The sequence below is a fragment of the Panthera leo genome, chromosome D3 (genome assembly GCF_018350215.1).
Source record: "Panthera leo isolate Ple1 chromosome D3, P.leo_Ple1_pat1.1, whole genome shotgun sequence".
Lineage (NCBI taxonomy): Eukaryota > Metazoa > Chordata > Mammalia > Carnivora > Felidae > Panthera > Panthera leo.
In genome coordinates this window covers 80,890,943-80,911,785 of record NC_056690.1, presented here as the reverse complement: position 1 = coordinate 80,911,785, position 20,843 = coordinate 80,890,943, and the positions used below count along the sequence as shown (strand labels likewise).

The window sequence follows — 20,843 nt, the reverse complement described above, 5'->3', positions numbered from 1 at the left end:
ATTCAGACTCGGATCTTGGCCATTTGGGGTTTAAGCCAGAAGAAGGGGAAAAAAAAATCCAACCCTGGAATGAACGCTTTGGAAACTCTGTATTCTTCGTGAAATACAGCCAGCGATTCTTTTAAAAATCTATTTAAAATCAATTACTAGGATCATATTTTCATTTATGACGGATTGTGAGCAACAGCTAATTTTCTCTGTTTCCGTCCAGCTTTGGAGTCGAGGCTGGGATTGGAATCGTCCCCCTGTTTTGCCTGGGCATCTGATGCGACCGCCAAACTATGTGTGGGTAGTTGGGCAACTCTGACCTTTGACCAGCTTTCCATAAAATAACAAGGAAAGGTGCGAGGAGGCGAGGAACCGAATGAAAACAAGCCCGAGGGCTGACACTAAGTGTGCATGAGGGGGAAGGAAATCACACAGGAGGCATATACACTAATGAGAAGCACAGGGGAACACAAGAGGCAGGACCGCGTGCCTGAGAGGAGGGCCGATTGGGCACCAGGTCCTTCTGTCTCCAGGCAGGATTGCAAAAAGTCGTCTCAGATATGTGAGGTTGTATCGAGTTTCTAAAGATCTCTAGAGGAGATTCTGGAACCTCCCTTGGTTACCCACCCTACTATTTGGCAGTTCCTACAGCCAGGAAATTCTTTCTTATTTCCAGCCTAAAATGTGCATGTAGTGCTGCTTTAGGGGCTAAGCTGTTGGTGGGGACCCTCCTCCCCCCCTTCCCGTGGCGTGTATTTACTGCAGGGGCGGAATGCGCGGTTAAAGCTACAGTCATGAGGCCTCCATGCCTAGCAGCTCACAGACAAGCAGGATAGAGACGGTGCTGGGGAGCCGGCCGGAGGAGGGGCCTTATTGACTTCCAGACACCAAGTACTATTACTGGGCATTTCGTGGCTGTCACCGAGGGGAAAGAACATAGCTGGGACACGTCCAGGACTCAGCCTCAAAATCATGTGCAGATATTAAACGCAGAAGCTCTCTTTCGGATTTTAGAAGAAAAGGGAAAACAAATCCTGAAAGACAGGGGAGGTGGATTCTAGAATTTCACTGGCCTCGAGATGGCAGTCCACCTTTTCAGCTGGAAATAAGAGGGGCTGGAAGCCAGAGCCCGTAAGGGACCAATCCAGGACGGGATCTCAAGGCTCGCGTCCCCGGTGTAGCGTCCCATTTGCACGGGGCGCTGGGCTCTGAAGGCGAAGTGACCAGAACCGAGGTCACTTTTCTCACTTCCTCCTCCTCGGCAGGTGCACAGGGAATGGTCGGCCTCTCCGCGAATGAATTACGGATTCCCTGAAAAAGCTGTCAGATGACCCGGGCAGCCTGTCTTCTTCCCCTTTTTTATCAAGTTATGTCATTGCCCTTCCTCAGGCTGCGGTTTGTTCCAGAAGGGAAGAGGTTGTCTTCTCCTTCACCCGCCTACCCTACCCTAAGTTGTGCCAGTTTCTGGTTCCCTGTGTTATGTAAATTATTGAATGAGCGGAGTGACTCGTCCTCGGAGTGAGTGGTCCTTGCGCTGTGATGCTGAGGGCTCTGAGCCTGTGATGCTAAATCATGTGCCTTCCTGCCCACTCCTCCCTCACCTGCATCATCTGTCAAGGGATAATAGTGACACTTGTCGCGCCCGCCTCCAGGCCTCCTAGGAACAAGTGATGATCTCTACTGATATCTTGAAAATGTGCAAAACACAGTACTTTTTTTTTTTTTAATTATGAACAACTCCAGGCCAACAGGAAATATGGAAAATAAGATAGCAAATGCCTGTGTGTTATTAGTTTTGTCATATCTTGATGCCATATGTGCTTTAGATCTTCCCACCCACCTGGAGAGAGAGAGAGAGAAAGATAAAGCACTTTTCGCTCCCGTGCCTCTCCTCCCTTCTGAGAGCCTCCCAGCTTGGATTTAAATTTGATGCTTATTATTACCATGTGTGAGTGCATCTTTTACACATATGTATCCATGGACAGTGGGTATATTTTTCAATGTTTGTAAACTTTATCGAAAGAGATGTCATTGGGTTTGTGTTCTGCATCCTATCTATAAGATTAATCTGTTGAGAAAGATAGACCTCTACCTCATCCATGTTCCATGACGTATAGTATTCAAAGGAGGGACATTAAAGTTGTTTCTAACTTTTTAAATGCCCCTTTGAAGGATATTACAGTTGTTTCTAACTTCGTGACCTTACAGATGATGCTACAACATGCACATGTTCTTTGCACACATGTGGAACAGTTTCTCTTAGGGATGTGTGTGTGTGTGTGTGTGTGTGTGTGTGTGTGTGTGCGCGCGCGCGTGTGCATGTGTACCACATTTTTAAAAAGATTTTTTGCAGGTGTGCCTGGCTGGCTGCGTTGCAGAGCCCACAACTCTTAATCTCTGGGTTGTGAGTTAGAGCCTCATGTTGGGCATAGAGATTACTTAAAAGTAAAATCTTTAAAAATTAAAAAAAAATGTTTATTCATTTTTGAGAGAGAGAGAGAGAGAGAACAGGGGAGGGGCAGAGAGAGGGAGACACAGAATCCGAAGCAGGCTGCAGGCTCTGAGCCGTCAGCACAGAGCCCCGTGCAGGGCTCACACTCATGAACTACAAGATCATGACCTGAGCCGAAGTCGGACACTTAACGGACTGAGCCACCCAGGCACCCCCAAAATAAAATCTTTATTTTAAAAGAAGATTATTTACAGAAAATGTTACAGTTAGTCTGTTTTCCGCTACACCCTGATGTCTTCCCTTATCAAACGTATAGATGCAAATGTGCAATTTCTGGGTCTGGGGGCAGAAACCTCAACCTTGGTAGATGTCGCCAGACTGCTCTCCCAACAATGTGAGTGGGTTTTCCTCACCCTGTGTCTTCTCCAACTTGGCATCATCAGGCTTTTATATGTTGCTTCTCTGATAGATTGTAAAAGTATCTCACTGTGGTATTGGTTTATATTTCTGATTTCCAGTGAGCTTATACTTTTCTTTCTCATGAACGTTGGTGATTGGGGTTTCTTTGTCTACCTATTGCCAGTTTATGGAATTTGATCATTTTTTTGGTAGCGGGTTGTTTTCTTCCTTATAGATTAAAAAAATCCTGAATTTAAAAAAATTCCAATACAGTTAACCTCTAGTGTTATATTAGTTTTCAGCTATGTAGTATAGCGATTCAACAATTCTATACATTAGTCAGTGCTCATCATGATAAGTGTACTCTTTAATCTCTGTCACCCATTTCACCCATCCCTCCACCCAGCTCACCTCCAGTAAACCATCAGTTTGTTCTCTGTAGTTAAGAGTCTCTTTTTCAGTTTGTCTCTTTTTTTCTCCTTTGTTCATTTGTTTTGTTTCTTAAATTCCACATAAGAGTGACGTCATATGGTATTTGTTTTCCTCTGATGGACTTATTTCATTTAACATTATGCTCTCTAGATCCATCCATGTTGTTGCAAATGGCAAGATTTCATTCTTTTTTTATGGCTGAGTAATAGTCCATTGTGTGAAATTTTTTACACACACACCACATCTGCTTTATCCATTCATCCATCTATGGACACTCGGGCTGTTTTCCTAATTTGGCTATTGTAAATAACTCTGCACCGAACATAAGGGTGCATATATCTTCTCAAATTAGTGTTTTCATATTCTGTGGGCAAATAACTACCCATTGGTGGAATCATGGGATCATATGGTAATTCTCTTTTTTAAGTTTTTGAGGAACCTCCATATGTTTTCCACAGTGGCTGCACCAGTTTGCATTCCCACCAGTAGTGCAGAAGGGTTCCTTTCTCTCCACATCCTTGCCAACACTTGTTTCTTGTGTTTTTGATGTTGGTCATTCTGACAGGTATGAGGGGATATCTCATTGTGGTTTTGACTTGCATTTCCTTGGTGAGTGATGTTGAGCATCAGGTGTCTGTTTGGCCGTCTTTATGTCTTCCTTGAAAAAATGTCTGTTCATGTCTTCTGCCCATTTTTAAGTCGGATTGTTTGTTGTTGTTTTTTTTTTTTTTTTTTTTTTTTGGTGTTGAGTTGTATAAGTTCTTTACATATTTTGGATGCTAAGCCTTTATTAGGTATATCATTTGTGAATATTTTATCCCATTCTGTAGGTTGCCTTTTAGTTTTGTTGATTGTTTTCTTTGCTGTGTAGAAGCCTTTTATTTTGATGTAGTCCCAACTGGATTTAAAAAAAAAAAACTTTTATCTTTCAGTATATTTCTTGCCTTTAAGCTTTGTCTTCTAGTGTCTTTTGTCACAAGAGTTTTAAAATCAAATTTATTACCACTTTTTCTCTCTTTTTTTACTATTGTGTCATTCCCCAACCTAAGATTATAAAAATAGTGACTGTATTTTGTTCTAAATATTTTAAAGTTAACTATAATTCTCTTGGAACCCATTTTGTGGATGAAGTGAGAGTTTGAGATCAATTTTTTTCCCCTGTGAATAACCAATTGTCCCGGAACCATCTATGAAATAGTTCAGTCCTTAACCACGGTTTTCTAATGCTACCTCTGTCTCATCCCAAATTCTGATACATGGAGGGGCTCTCTCTATTGAATTGGTTAAGTTATCTATATCTGCCCCAATCCTAATGTGCCTGAATTATAAGGCTTTAATTAATGTCTTAATATCAGGACAAGTGCCCACTTTATATGTTTTCAATATTATCTTGGCTGTTCATTGACCTTAATTCTTCTGTGTGAATTTTTAAACCAGGTAAAAATGTTTATGAAAAAGATTTCTGGGATTTTATTATGAATTACATTAGATTTATATATTAACTTAAAAGGAAGGTATTGATGTTAAATTTCCAAATCTCTGAGCATGATACAAATCACTGTTTATTTAGTTCTTATGACTTCTAGTGAAGTTTAATAATTTGCTTTAGATTTATTCCTAGGTTTGTCATAGTTTATTGCTGTTGCTAATGGGATCTTTTAAAAACTACATTTTCTAGTTGATTGTTGCTGATAAGAATGTCATGAGTGTTTGTATGTTAACCTTGTCTCCGGGTGTTCGTGCCAGACTCTCTTATTACTTGTAATTGTTTGTAGTTTCTTTTGGATTCTCTATGTAGACAGTCTTATCATCTGCAAATAATGCTTCTTTTGTTTCTCCATTTCTAATCCTTATTTCTGTTACTCCTTTCCCTTGTTTTATTGCATCAGCTCTGTATCTCACACAATGATGAATGGGGGGAGAGGGTGATGGAAAAAGCATATTTGTCTAGTTCCTGACTTTAAAGGAGATGTGTTCCTAAAGTTTATTGTAGGTTCTTCATAGAAACTACTTCTTAGTTAAAACTTCCTTCTGTTCTTGGTTGGCTAGGTATTTTATTGCATTTTAAAATTGTGAATGGGTGGTCAATTTCATTAAATACTTTTTCTGCATCTATTGGTATGATTATATAGTTTTTCCTTTTGTAATCTGTCAATGTGCCGAATTACATTAGCTAATGTTAAATCTTCATTGAGCTTCTAGGATAAACCCTACCGGATCATCACAAATACACACATAGACTCACAGCACATATTAAGCATGTGATAAATATATGTGATACATGATATATATCAGATTGAAAACATATTTTTAGAGAAATATTATATATTTATGCACACACTACACTCATGAATATGTTTGTTGATATTTTACTTTGGATTTTTGCTTTGATATTTTGAACTGAGATTGACTGATTGCTTTCCTGTTTTGTACTGTCAGTCTATTTCTAAAGTCCAGACTGAACTTTTATAAAAATACATCCAGGAGCTTTTGTTGTTTGTCTGTTTTTTTCTGTCAATTTTGGTAACATATTTTTCTAGGAGATTTTTTTATTTCATCTGTTTTTAGATTTATTGCTTTAAAGCAGAGAATAGAATTCTCATACTTAAAAAAATAATTGCTGTATTATAGTTATGGGGTTTTTATGCCTAATAGCATTTATTTGTGCCTTCTTTTATTTCTCTTAGTCATGCTTGTTGTGTTTCTACCAATTTTATTAGTCTTTTTAAAGAATCAACCTTTGTTTTCTTCCTGCTCTATATTGTTTCTTGGTTTTTACTTTATTGATTTGTTGTCGTTATTATTGCCTTCCTACTGCCTTATCCATTTGTGGAAAAAAGAAGTTTCTTCTATTGTCTTTATTTTATTGCTCCCTACCTTCTTAATTTTGAATTTTTCTTGTTTTTTGATATTGCACTTAATGCTAAACATTCTTTCTACTAAAATCTAAGGTTTCAACTATTGTTGTGCAATTCTAAATGTTTTGTTACTTTCATTTCTATTTCATATTAATAACTCAGTAGTGTGTTTTTGAAATTTCAAATGTACTGGGGCTTGGTGGCTGTGGTTTTGTTATTGATTTCAAGTTTTATTGTATTTTGGTTGATGATTGTGGTCTGAATGTTAGCAGTTCTTTGAAATTTGTTGGGACTTGCTCTGTGGCTTAGAACTTGGTCAATTTTTGTAAACATTTCATGTGTATTCTTTATTGGGTGGAGTATTCTCTTTCTGTATACATTAGATGAAGTTTATGAGATGCATTTTATAAATCTGTATTTTTTTTCTCTTCTTTAGTTTGATCTATTTATTTCATGAGATGTGTGCTAAAATCTCTCACTATAATTTTGAATTGTTACATTCATATGATTAACTCAGTTCTTGCTATATATGCTTGACAGAGTACTGTTAGGTACACAGAAGGATTCCTGGTGAATGCATCCTTTTATCATTAGGCAGTGACCCTCTTTATCACCCCAAATGCTTTTGGCTTTGAAGTCTCTTTTAGTAGATTCGTTTATTCATTCAATTAAAAGAAATATTTATTGCATATTTATTATTTGTAGGGACACTTATATTTGAACACATTATTTTATGTGTATCCCTGCTGTGACATTATGTTTTAGGTTTCTGTCTTGTAAACAGCTGGAGTTTTACAAAATTCAGTCTGACGATTTCTGCCTTTTAAGGGATTTGTTTTAAGCCATTTACATTTATTTGATAAGTCATATATTTGGAGTTCACTAGGAATCCAAATGTCTTCTATACGCCATGCTTCTTCTTCACTTGTTTTTTCTTCCTATTCTGTCTTCTGTTAGATGACTTGAGTCTTCCTTGTTGGTTTTGCTTTCCCTTTCCTGTGCTCACTCCTTGCTCCCCATGTGGCATTAGGCCTCCCGGCCATGGCCACGCTCAAGGTCCAGCCTGGACCCCAAGTGCAGGAGGCTATGTTCCATGAGGACAGAGGACCTACTCAGGAACTATTTCCCCAAGAAGACTTCTGAGCTGGAAGCATTTTTAAAGGATCCAGCTCTCCATGAAGCTAACCTGAGCAATCTGAGGGCCCCATTGGATGTCCTGGTGCCTAATCCTGTCAAGGGGAAAGAGAAGGAAGAGCAGAAGAAACTGCAAGAGAAGGAAGATGAGGATTAAAAGATGAGAGGGCAAGCTGAGAGCCGAGGTTCTCCCAGGAGTCCAGTAAATGGCAAGAAAATCGTGATCCTCTTGCAGCACCTGCCGCCTGAGACCGAGGATGTCACTGGGCAGTCAGCCTGGCCCCCACCTGGCTGCAGCTGGAGATACCTCGGATTGAGGACAGCGTCAGTTTTGAAGTGGCTGTCCGGCAGGAGGTGTGTGAGCTGAAGAGACCACCCTTCACGCCTAGTTGGAAGCCTCCCACGCTCCCTCCAGTCTCCAAGGATTCCTTGGAAGGGGGCAGGGTGGCCGAGTAGCCCCACGGGTGGGATTATCCACAGCTGGTGCAAGAGCTGAATGAGGTAGAGTGCTAGGACTTTGGCTGGTGGTCATGGAGATCCGCAGTGCTTGTGTGGTGCTGTATGACATCATCCCGAAGGACTTCAAGGAGCTCAAGAAACCCAGGGGAGAAACAAAGGCAATGGTGTATCGAGAGCCCTCCCTCTTGTTATGTGCTGAGCCCAGCAGATACATCCCCACCTCTAACTGGGGCTCCAGACTTTCCCTACCTTCCTCCTTTTGGGGTTTCTTCCTCACTTTGGATCCCAGGTACAAGAAATACACATCTACCATTTTTAAAAAATGCTGTTTTCCTCTTGTAACGTATGTGTTTTGTTCTGTTATTTTAGCTGTTACTCTTGAACCTTAAAAATTGTATTTGAGTCAACAAAGTCTAAAGCTAAAGTTTATATGGGGGCGCCTGGGTGGCTCAGTCGGTTGAGCATCTGACTTTGGCTCAGGTCATGATCTCGCAGTTCATGAGTTCGAGCCCCGCACCGGGCTCTGTGCTGACAGCTCAGAGCCTGGAGTCCGCTTCGGATTCTGTGTCTCCCTCTCCTGCTTGTGCTCTGTTGCTCTGTCTCTCCAAAATAAATCAAAAGAACATTTAAAAAAAGTTTATCTGTATCTCTGTTTTCTTCTCAAATAACATAACAGACCCCTTAGAACACTTTAATGACGCTTTTATCTCTCGAATTCTGATATGACACTGTTGAATATTTTATCATCTATCATTTTGGTTTTTTGTTCCCAACTAGTTTTTTTGTTTTGTTTTGTTTTGTTTTTTTACAAATCTACTTTTTAAAATATGTCAACACAGGGGCACCTGGGTGGCTCAGTCGGTTGAGTGTCCGACTTCGGCTCAGGCCACGATCTCACAGTTCGTGAGTTTGAGTCCCGCATCGGGCTCTGTGCTGACAGCTCAGAGCCTGGCCTGCTTCTGATTCTGTGTCTCCCTCTCTCTCTGCTCCTCCCCCACTCATGCTCTGTCTCTCTCTCAAAAATAAATAAACATTTAAAAAAATTTAAAATATGTCAACTCATGTACCATTTTATTTACACTGTGGTTAAGAGTATGAAAACCAGAAGCAAACTGCTCTAATTTGAATTTCAATTTTATGGTAAATCGCTTAGAATTGGTGCCTGGTATGCAGTAAAGTACAGAGTTAACCCTCAGGAAATGTTCCTCATGTTGCTTTTTGGATTCTGTTCATCCTTTCTCAGTTCAGATTCCTTTTTACTGAAGTACATCCTTGGGTAGTTATTTCATGAAAGGTTTAGGAAGATTAAACAATCTCTCTCAGTCTGTCTGCCAGTATCTTTAATTTTTACCCTCAGTCTTGAATAATAACTTTCTAGGGATAGAATTCTATGTAGCTCTTTTCCCTCAGCATTTGAAATTATTGTTTCACTGCCTTCCAACACCTACCATTGATAAGGTGTAGTTACGCTAATCTGTCATTCGTTTACAGGTGTCTATTTTTTCCTCTCTAATGGCTTTACAGGGGGTGTTTTTGTTATTGTCGTTATTTTTCCTTTTGTTCTTGTCTGATTATCTGCAGTTTCAACACAGTCCTGTCTGGGATTCAATATGCTTCTTGAATCTAAGGGTTCCTAATACTCAGCAATTTGGAGAAATTCTCAATCATAATCTCTGAATGTTGTCTCTCTCCAGTTGTCTTTGTTATGTCTTCCTTATCTCTCGGTTACATTTACGTTAGACCTTGGTATTCTCTTCTTCATGTCTCTTACCGGTGTTTTCTATTTCCCGCATTGCTATTTAACTGTGGTTGATTTTCTTCTCAATCTTCCCTTACCCTTTCCATTCCTGTCCTAAGGTAAAGAGCGTTAACATCTGGCATGCATCCTTCCACACATTTATTGAAGCTCATATAACCACACGGCACGTATACATCCATATAAATTAAACAACAGTGTTTTGTTTCTGTTTACAAAAACTCCAGTCATACGTATGCATCACTTTACAGCCTGTCTTTCTTAGTAAATTAAGAATATCCCTCCAGATAAGTACACACACATTTAACCATTTAAAAAACATTTTTTATTGTTTACTTATTTTGAAGGAGAGCTAGAGAGACAGAGCGTGAGTGGGGGAGGGGCAGAGAGAGAGGGAGACGCAGAATCCCAAGAAGGTTCCAGGCTGTGAGCTGTCAGCACAGAGCCCCACGCGGGGCTTGAACTCACAGACCGCGAGACCATGACCTGAGCCGAGGTCAGATGCCTAACCGACTGAGCCGCCCTGGTGCCCCTAAATTTAACTATTTTTTAAAAGTAGCTAAGTAGGGGCGCCTGGGCGGCTCAGTCGGTTAAGTGTCTGACTTCTGCTTTCGGCTCAGGTCATGACCTCGTGGTTTGTGAGTTCGGTCGGGCTCCACGCTGACAGCGTGGGGCCTGCTTGGGATTCTCTGTCCCTCTCTCTCTCTCCCTCTCTTTCTGCCCCTCCCCTGCTTGCGTGCTCTCTCTCTCTCAAAATAAATAAATGCACTTTAAATAAATAAGTAAATAAATAAGTAAATAAATAAATAAATAAATAAAAGTTAAGTAAATCCTGTGCTGTGGCCAGTGTACAGTTCATTCAGCTGTTCCACTATTGGTGAACCCGGAAGTTATTTTCGGTGTTGTGTCTCCACAAGCATCGTAGACAACAACATCCCGGTACATATTTACCTATGTGCTATTTCCTTAGTTTCTACGGGAACAAATTCGACCCTACCCTGCTACCCCCGGGCCCCTCCTGAAGGACATCACTTTCTATCGTTTGGCCTTTTCTTCTGGCGTGTGTACACGTCCACATCTAAATCGTGTCTATACCGTTTGGTGTTATCAACTTTCTTCGCGATGCCGTAACTTGATTCGCACTCTCTTATGTAACTGTATCCGCTGCTCACCCTGCACTTTCTCCCAGTAGAATTGTGTTTGCAGTTGTGGGTTAAATCGGTTGTGAGGGTTTTCGCTACGTCGCCTGTGTAAATCACATTATCAGCTGAGCTGTTTATTTTCATCAAGTTAAAATCTGTGTTGTTTTTTTTTCATTTCCTTAGCAAGTGCTTCATACCTATTGCACATTTCCCCTAGCTCTTGCATACCCCACGAGTACATTTTTTCCACAAGGCTGATCACATCAGTAACCTGTTGGTTCCACTTATTTTCTTGGTGACATCCTTTCTGCCGACTTCCATTTTCCTTTTATCTGGACTTTTCTCTAGGCCTGCTCTACACCTGTCATGCTGGGATATGTCGTCTTATTCTAGTACTTGCCATTGTCCTTCTTCTGAGTTGAATCCACTCTCGTGATTTACTCCATTGTTTGAGGTAACATAGCCTCCCTCCCCCGCCCAGCAAATTATGAGAATTAAAACCCAGTAGAGTAGTGGTAGCCCCCAGGACGTCTTTCTCTTGATCCACTGGCCCAGTCTGGATGGACTGCTCTCTATGCCCGGGGCCCAGTTGTCTGCTCCCTTCACCACATCATCCCTCTGCCTTAGTCTTATGTGGGATTGCATAAAATTCCCTCTCTTTTCCACTCACTCATTTTTGTGGTTCCCAGCCTGCATCGCCTATCAAAAATGGACCCACAAGAGATACAGCCGCACTTTGAATGTCTCAGAAGGTCTTTATTGTCTCATCTCACTTGATGGTTTTTCTGTCTTACACAAGGAACTCTAAGTCAAAAATACATCTTCTTCTGAAGTTTGAAGACATTGCTTCTTAGGTATGCTAACTCCCAGTGCTGTGGTCGGAAGGCTAAACCCGTTCTGACTCTTGATGCTTTGTACCTGATCTTTCTCTTCTTCCTCCCTACAACTTGTAGACTCTTGCCTTTGCCCCAGGATTCTAAATTTCACAATACTTGTCCTCTGTGTGAATCTGTTTTCATCTATTGTACTTAGCACTCAATGTGTTCTTTCAGTGTGCTGGGATTTTCTTCTACGAGCTCCAGCTTTCCTTTCCAGAGCTCCTATTATTTGGGTGTTGTACTTTCTAGACCAGTCCTCCAGTTTTCTCACATTTTATCTCCTGTTTTCTGTCTCTCTATTGTTTTGCTCTTCTTGGGGGCCGTTTCTTAAACTTCAATTTCCAACCTGTCTATTGGGTTTTCATTTCTGTTATTATTTTAAATTTCCTCTTTTCATCTATAAATAGTTGGGTGTTTTTTTTTAAAGCATTGTGTTCTGTTTTCATGTGTGTAAGTAACATTCTCATAGCTTTCTGAGAGACATTTTTTTATCTCTTTTGAAATTTTCTTCTTCTTTCATGATCTCTATTTCCCCCCATTACCTTTTCCTCTTTTCTGATTTGAACTCTGTTTTTCATGTCGAGGCTCTCCTTGCGTGTCTGGTAATCCTTGGTTGTCTGCCTTTTTTCAAGACTGAAGAACTCATAAGCTTAGAAGCTCTGAGGTTATGTGAGGGGCTCGCTAACTCTGAACATCACCATGGAATAATGTGTTTATGCCATTTGTTGGGGGAACTCCTATAGTCAGCCCCTACACATGAGGAGTCTTGGGGAGAGAACACTCCTCCAGACTCTCACGTGGAAGGGAAGGATCTGCCTGTGAGAGCTGAGAGCTGTGGGGAGGAATAAGACTGGAGGGGTCAGCATTCAGAATGCAACTTTCTCTTTTGTTTGATGGATGATGTCTCCTGATCCAGGAATCTTCTCTCCAAAGACTAAACATCGAGTTGTACCCACTGGGATAGAGGCTGCTGCCCAGCAGGATGGAGTTGACGAGAGGACCTGGGATCTGGAAATATAATTCATTCTTACAAATCTTTCTCTTCATTCTCCTTATTTTATCACCCTTTCTCTCTTTTTCCTCCTCCATTCCGGACGTAACTAACAGTATCTGTTCCTGGGCCTTTGGAGCAACTGCTGGTTGGCTCCTAACATTCTTTCTTCCTAGTTTAGAACTCAGCTTCCTTTGATCTTCTAGTTCTGTTCCTGCTCGTCCATCTCTTTTCCATCTTCCAGAATCTTGTTACTATTATCTCTTCACCTGTTCTCCTTGTCCTTGTGGGTTAAATGGTCGTTTTCTCTAGTTTCCCTAGCAAGGAAATGTTAGTATCCCTAGCAAGTGAAACCATGGTGTGTTCGATTCTCCATTTTTACTTGGAAGTCCTTGGTTACATTTTGGTTGATTTCCTCAAATCTCTTCTTCCGTGTCACTAGATCTATGTTTGTGTTGTTCCACTGCCTAACTTTTCCATTGAGTTATTTTTAAGGGTTCTGTTTTGTTTTTCTTTTCACATCTGCCTATTGCCTTTATTTACTCCTATTGGTTCCTTATGGTTTTTAGTCTTTCTTATATTACTTCAATAATTTTAAGCAATCTTATTTTGTAGCCATTTCAGATTTTAGTATTTTTCCAGTTCTTAGGATTTGAGTTGTTCAGAATTTCCCTTTATGACAGTTCCTCATGGCAGTTTATTTCCCCGTGCGTGCGTTTGTGTGTGCGTGTTCTTGCAGGCTCATCTCACAGATTTCTTTTCTATGGGAACCTTGTGAGTCCTGAGGTGTGACAGTGTCCTGCATGGTGGCCACATATTTGTTTTTTCTGGAGATTAAGGAATTTCAACGGTCCTGGAATTTTGTTTACATTCATTTCTTGTCATGGGACTCCTACGCCTAGATGTATAGATAGTGTAAATTCTGATCCTTCCATTGAATGCGGGCCATGTTTAGGGTTTTTGTTTTGCAAGGTGTCCTGAACCGTGGATATAGGGCAATTTTCTGCCCTTCATTTTTGGCTCTGCGGGCAGAGTGCTTTTCATTTCTTTTTCACGGGTAAGGTGGCTTTTTAAGGCTTTCACATTTATGAAGGGGGCTCAATTCTGGCCCCCTGCCTCATACAGGACCAAGGCCATACCCCTTCATGGGCCTTAGAATCTTATCACTATTCCCAGATCTCTAGGGACATTTGTGTAAGTCTGAAACCCACTTTGGGCACTGTGGAGTCCAGTTTTGGTTAAAGCTCTGGTTTCGGTTTTTGTCTTCATTCCTATAGGCTGTGCTTTTTTCCCCTCCTTCCTTTGTCCCTAGCTTAGCTCTCGGATGTTTTCTTGAGAATTGCACATCTTAGTAGTGGGAAGGGACCCATAGCATCAGCCCCATGTTTGCTGTTTTCTGGAAATTAACACTCACATCCACTATTGAGCTAAACCTAGAACATACTAAACAAAAGCTCAAGTTGAACGTAGAGGCCCATGGATTGCCGGAGATGGAAGGGTTCTTAGAGACCATTTCATCTAGCCCTAGCATTTTATTTGAGGAAACGAAGGCTCAAAACTGATGAAACCGCTTGCCCACAGACACTTGGCCAGTTAGTGAAAAGGCTGGGGATAGAACTCAAAGGTTGGCCACTTTCTTTCTCACCACATCACAGGGAAGAGCACTGTCATCTAGCAGCTAGCACTTGTCTGGTTCCAGGACACCTCGATCTGATGACTGTGATTTAAATCACTGCAAGATTTTGGGAAAGCCACTTAGACCATTGTGTTTCTTTTATCTTGTTTTTACCTTCTGGAATAAAAAGTAGTAATGCTTGTCGGATCACTTACGTGGCTTATTCCCGTCCCGATTTTGATTGTTTTCTGCTTTTATTTTTCTCGAAGAAAAATGCCTGTTTCTCTCCTTTCTTCTTCTTTCCTTCTTTTGTAGCCCAGTTAAGGTTTTGTCTTCCAGAACCCTCCCCTGAAGTCTGAAGCCCAGGGAGGGTTTTTTCTCTTCTCCGACTCCTTTTAAAATTATCGTTTGAACATCACAGTTGGCACCATACTTATGAATATTTCTGACCCTGTTTAATGATTGAACATACATGTACTTTATTTCCTCAACTAAATTGTAATGGCTAGTTCGTAGAAATCATACTTACGCATCTTTACCATTTCTCGGAGTGGTTTTCTTGATTAATTCTTGAGGAAACAACTTAGAGGAAATATGGTCTCTGAGATAGAGCCTTCGCTTCGTGTCAGGAAGCCTGGATTTTGCCCCTTTTCTCAGCCTCAGCTCACTCGTAATAGAGTGGTCATGTAATTTATCAAACTGGGACACTTATGAGAGTAAAGGGGGCCCTATTAATAATTTTGCAGGGAAAACAGGTGTAAACCAGGACGCTCCCTGACAAGCTGGCACATATGGTCACCTTATGTCATAGATCACCTTGGGCTCTTTAGAAAAATTTGCACAGCTGCCACCAAGATACCGGTCTTCAAACAAAAAATTACCATCTCTTAAAAAAGTTCTCATCTACTAGCAGAACTTCCTAGGTAATAAAATTTTTAGTTTTCTCAGCTACTTTCATGGCTTTAAATGCTCGTCGTAACTGAAGTTAACATAAATTATGGGGTCTGAGAGTCAGGACTGCTAAGAGATGAATGCCTTTATTTTCCATATCAACCCACTCTCTGCCCTGAAAGGAAAGAACACTCCCGATTTCTAGAGTTGTGAGCCTTCTTTTCTTGGTGCTTCTTGAAACATAGGCATCTTACCTCTGCTACATGCAGTGATGGAGGGAAGTTCTGTGAGTGATTGCCGATCCGCAAGAGGGGATACATCTTCAAATAATGGTGTATTTGGTGGCTTAGCCTAGTAAGGTGAGTAGGTCCTTAAAAGATGCACTGTAAAAGCACTGTGGCTCACTAATCGGCTTGCTTCTACAGCTCCTGCCATAGTGCTGTGTACATAGTAGGTACTTGATAAACGTTTGTTAGCTTGAAATTCTGAGGAGCACTTGGAAGACCGTGGTAGCTCATAACCTCCCTTACCAGTGCTAGTAACTTCATTTCTGCTTATGCTTGGGGAGTACCGGCGTGGTTGGGGCATGGTGTTGGAATGCTAAGAAAAACAGATACTATCTCTACCCTGCAGTATTTTATGATCTAGAGGCAGCTTCAGAGCATAAACAACTAAGGCTGGGAAAGTTCAGGAGAAAGAACAATCAATTTTGACCTGGGGGAGTTAAGTGGCATTTGAGCTAAGTTTAAGAACTAAGATTTTATTCTAGGACAGAGGTGGGAGAAGGTCGTTTCACACAATGGGAACAGCATGAACAAAAACCCACTGGAGTACAACTGCTTGGTACGTTTGGGGAATCAGAAGACACTCTACATGTTTGGAAGATAAGCTTTCATAGGCGGTGGGATGTGAAAGACAACAATCTTTTAACGTCAACCTTGGGAACTCAGCTTATATTATGTAGACAATGGGAATCACAGTTTTGAATGAGTGCAGGGATATCAACCAACTCACGGGAAGAATGATAACCTGGCTGCAGGGAGACCAGTTGTGAAGAGGCTCTTGTGTCTAGCAGAGATAGCAGGGCAAGGGGGGATAAAAAGAAGGAGCCAGATATGAGATACAGAACTGACAGTTTGTTGGATGTTGGGCTGAGGAGAAGGCAAGAGCCAAACGCAGCACCAAGGGACTGAGTAGGTGATGACACTGTGAAAAGACGCTGGAAAGGCAGAGAGGAGCAGAGTTGGACTGGTAGATATTTCTAGAGAGGTCTGTGAGGAGACTAAGTGAGGTAGTGCATGAAAAAACCTTGAACAGTGCTTTCCATAAAGTAGGGGTCTAATAAACACTAAATTAAAAGAAGGAGGGGAGGAAGGAAAGAAAGGAAGGAGGGAACTTCTCCTGTCTCTCCGCATGGTACCACAACAAGGAACACATTTATTTAGGGTGTTAGGAGATCCATTGGGAATCATTCATTGGGGCTGTTCCTGTCAATACACTTGCTAATTATTTCGCGTTAGTTGCACGTACAGGACATGAGGGAGCTCAGAAAAAAACCAAGACCAGAATTTGCTGGGGTCAGACAGAGGAGAGGTGAGCTTCAAGCCAAACTTGGCAGGAAGACAGAGAATTGGAGTGATGAACAGGCCCTCCGGAGACAGAGGGAGGCAAGAAGGCAGACGTGAACGCACCAGCCATATAGGGAGCGAGAAGGATGCTGGTTGACCTTGCAGGGAGTCTCCACGCGTGGAGAGATGTCATTGGGTGAGCTGTGGGGCAGTCCTCCCAAGGAGGATGTTGCTTACTTTCTGATGAGCCTAGCCTCAAATTCTGTCAGGTGAACCCTGTCCTCCATGATAACCAGCCCTATTCCTCTTAAATTTGTCCTGTTTGGAATAATAACAAGCAACCAAGACGCCAAGTCACATTGACTTTTTCTGGAGAGCCATTTCAGGATAACTCGATAAATCCTTTTATTGGAAGTCCTGGCCAATACTTTGCCTCATGAAATGACTTTGGGTTTCTTTGCCTCAGTCTTCAATTACTGCGTAAACATTGTAGTCTCGTGATTACGTGGTGTTTAGAGGGCAGTGCGTCAAGTGCATTGCTAAAACTGTTCGCCTGCAGCGAGATCACATCTGCTTCAGGAAAACCAGAAAGCAGAAACACAGCTTATTTGGTAAACAGCCTCAATTAGAGCATCAGAGAGAGAGAAGGTGTAAAATCTGGCCGTGGGCGTGATGTCTCCTCTTAAATCAGAGAATCTTGAAGCTGGGGAAGTTCTGTGGAAGCCTTCCACGGCCACTTTATGCAGCTGGTGCCACTCATACCCCTCCTGAATGCTTCTATGGAAGGGGAGTTCTCAGAATGTGCCAACTTGTACAAAAAGGCAAAACCACAGTTGAATGAAAACTTTCAAGTTAACCTCTCCTAACGCTGGTTGCAAACTCATTGTGTTGGCCACAGTATAAAATGAATGCCACCCAGAGGTTACCTGGTTATATTTTTATTCAATCTACAGAATCCCAGTGTTGGTCAATGATGCATCTCTTTTCTGTATGGAGAAAATCTTCTTACATCATCTTCTCCTGTAATTTCTCTTCATCTTCATCACCATAGACTTATTTTGTCTTTTCCCCGGGGGTACCATGCCTTCCCTTGCTATGGGTTCCAAGAAGTGGCTGCACTCAGAGGTTTGATAATAAAAATGGGCCGGTCTCAAAAACAACGACAGTTCTCCGTAAATGTTGGATCACGTCAACGGACTTCGACATTTGGCTGCGCTGTTGTAGACATTCACATAAATCTTTACAAAGTGCCACTGCAACTTAGCATTTCTTCGTCCCTGTTTCCACTCTTTCCTCTTTATTTGAGGCCATTATCAACCCACGCTGACACGGCTGCTTTGTAAATGGGTTTTAATCTCTGCCTCTGGGGGCCACTGCATAGTGTCCTAAAACCTCACTTTGATGATTACCCCGTCTCACTTAACAACCTTGATGGCAACATTTTAAAAATAATATATTGTCCTGACCACAAATGCAAGATATGGTTTATTTGCAGAAAAGTGGGAAAATAGGGAAAAGCAAAAAGAAGGGGAAAAAATCACTCATAATCCACCACCACCAAAAGAACCCTAGCCCATTGTTAATAGGTTGATGCACATCCTAGAAGTGTTCCCCTGTCCCTGCCTGGCACTGAGGACCTTCCCAGCATGGTCCCAGCTGGACTTTACAGCCTTACCTCTCTGCTTGCTTTTGCTCTGGGGGCCCATACTGCCTTGCATAGGACTTTTCCTTTGTCCCCGTCAATGATTTTTTTTTCTGATTATGTAAATAATACATGTTGGTTGTAAATATTTTTTTTAAATACATAAAAGGAATAAAGTAAGACTTATCTTTCAAAACATCTCAACACCCTGAAATAAAAAAATATTGACGTTCTGCAGACCATCTCATGATCATCAGTTCACCTATGTGTACCTCAGCACACACACATGATTTCCTATAAATGAGATCATAGCATCCATGTGGTTTTTATGGTTGACATCTTTCATTTTCACTTACTTCTTTTCCTCCCACTGCCTTTCTTCCCTCCACCCCTCATCCCTCTCCCCCGGGTTGTCAGAGTCATCAACCTTGTGTATATCCAGCCACGATTTACTCCACACCTACGTAATTAGACCAAACAGTAGATAGATAGGTATATTCCCACATACATGTTGTGATTCTTGCCCTTGCTTTATAAAAATCAGATCATATCCAATGTCCTCTCTGCATCTTGCTTTTTCACTCGCTTCACAATGATACCTTGTTGAAATTCTTCCATTCTTTCTTTTTCATGAGTGCATACTACTCTTTGGTTGTCTGTAGCGGGACTTAGTGAATGATTCTTTTATGAACAACAAGGTAGCAAACATCCCTCTGCTCATATAGGCATGAGATGGCTTGATCAGTGGCAGTATTTGTAAATTTGGATAGGCATTCACAGATGGCTTTCTGAATGGCACAGCAATATCTATTTCCACCAGCAGTGTATCAAAGTACTTCTTTCTACATCCTTCGTGTGGCTATGACATCATCACCACCAAGGGGCAGTGCCTCTATGTTTCAGGAGAGGATGGGGGGCGGGGGGCGGCATCCCTTTGAAGTCTCAAACTGCAATACAAATATGGGCCCATAATAAAACCATCACAGTAACATATATGTGTGTATATTCTCATATATATATGTATATTCTTATGTGTATGTGTATTTTTGTATGTATATGTGTATATACATGTATGTGTGTGTATGCACATATATACATATACACATATATAAGAATTCATTAAGAGGAGATCATAGATCATAGTTTACTAGAGTTTGGTTCTAGGGAACTAATATTTATAGAAATGAACCCTATGTCCTGAAGTGTTATTTTATTTTTAGAATGATTTTTTTTTTTTAACTTAGCATGGCAGCTCGAAATTTCCCTCTTGGCTTTAATTTGCTTCTTTGCAGTTTTTGTCAGAACTCAAACGGTAAAACACATCACACTCAACTTATGAACTTTGAGTCAACCTTGAAACCATGCAGATGGATGTATGTCAAGGGGAGAGCTGACAAAAGTTTCCATGAACATGGTTTATATTTTAAATGCTTTTAAAATAACTGTTGACGTGGCATTAGAAGCCAGTGGGAGGGCTGGATTTCACAGCCATCTCCTGAGCTGTGCAGGGATGTTTGTCTCCCTCCTTTCCTCCAAGATGGCAGCATGGCCCCATTCTCCCACTCCCATGGTCTGTCTGCCTCTAAGTCATGGACTGTGTGGTGCTTTCTGCTCTCATCCTGGCTGCAAGACCTGCCACCACTTCTCTTGTTCTTCTCCTTTGTCCCTTCTGCCCCTCTCCCTTCCATTTCTCCCGTATTTCTCCGCTTTCCCACAGAGAGGCTTGGCCTTTGCAGAGTCGTTGCCAGCCATTGAGATTGCCTTTTTTGACCAGCAAGCCTGCCCTCCCGTATCATTTTGGATGCAGCCTCAAGGTCGCTGGCCCCTCTTAGCTGTTTTCGTCCCTAATTTTCCTCTTGATGGGCTCTCCACCTGACATAAATGCTTCTCCCAGCCCCCTTTAATTTTTTTTATATGACATCATTTGGGGACCTTGAATCTCTGTGGGCTGGAGGCTTCCCTTTAGTTTGAGGTAGAAATAGATTTTATCTCCAGGAAACCTCTGACCAGCCTGTTCTGTGGAAGAATGTTGGCTGTTGGTACCCTACCAAGTAAAGAACCTTTGGATTATGATGGATGGTTAAAGCTGATGGAAGAGGAAAGGTAATCTAGAATGTCGTTCTATTACTCTCCCATGTGTTTTCAGTGTCAGGGCAAGTCATGAGTGGGATTCTGGTCTTAACTCCTTAATGCAAAATCTGCTTACAATTGTAGATTAGACAAAGCCTAAACATTATTTTGATATAGTGTGTGTGTGGTTTAATATGTACAACTTGTCTGAACACAGTCGCTTTGTGGTTTATCTTTTACCGAGAACTGCTTTTTTTTTCTTCCTTTTCTAAGAAAATGCAAGTTTTCTAAACTAAAGTCTTTCTTGTGAGTTCATCAGCGGTGAGGGATGTTGTGTGAGGACGTGTTGGTGATAATAAGATCAAACAATTGCCCGATTCAGGTGACTTCAACACGAATCATATTGACTAAAATAGTATTAAGCATGTGATGCTGGCATGTGACGTTTGAATATTTGCCAAGAAAAGCACTCAGGTCACTACGACTGGCTGCAAGAGTGAGAGATTTTCCTCGTTTACTGTTTTTGCATACGTTTTTGTTTGAGAATCTGAAACGAGCCTTTATAATT

At 41.4% G+C, this 20,843-nt stretch overlaps 1 protein-coding gene and 1 pseudogene across 2 annotated transcripts in view; both read left to right on the top strand.

Moving 5' to 3' along the window:
• Positions 1 to 20,843, top strand: part of BCL2 (BCL2 apoptosis regulator) — a 177,201-nt gene that overhangs the window by 75,206 nt on the left and 81,152 nt on the right. The gene's annotated exons all lie outside the window — the stretch shown is intronic.
• On the top strand, positions 6,573 to 8,099 carry LOC122203673 (annotated as a pseudogene).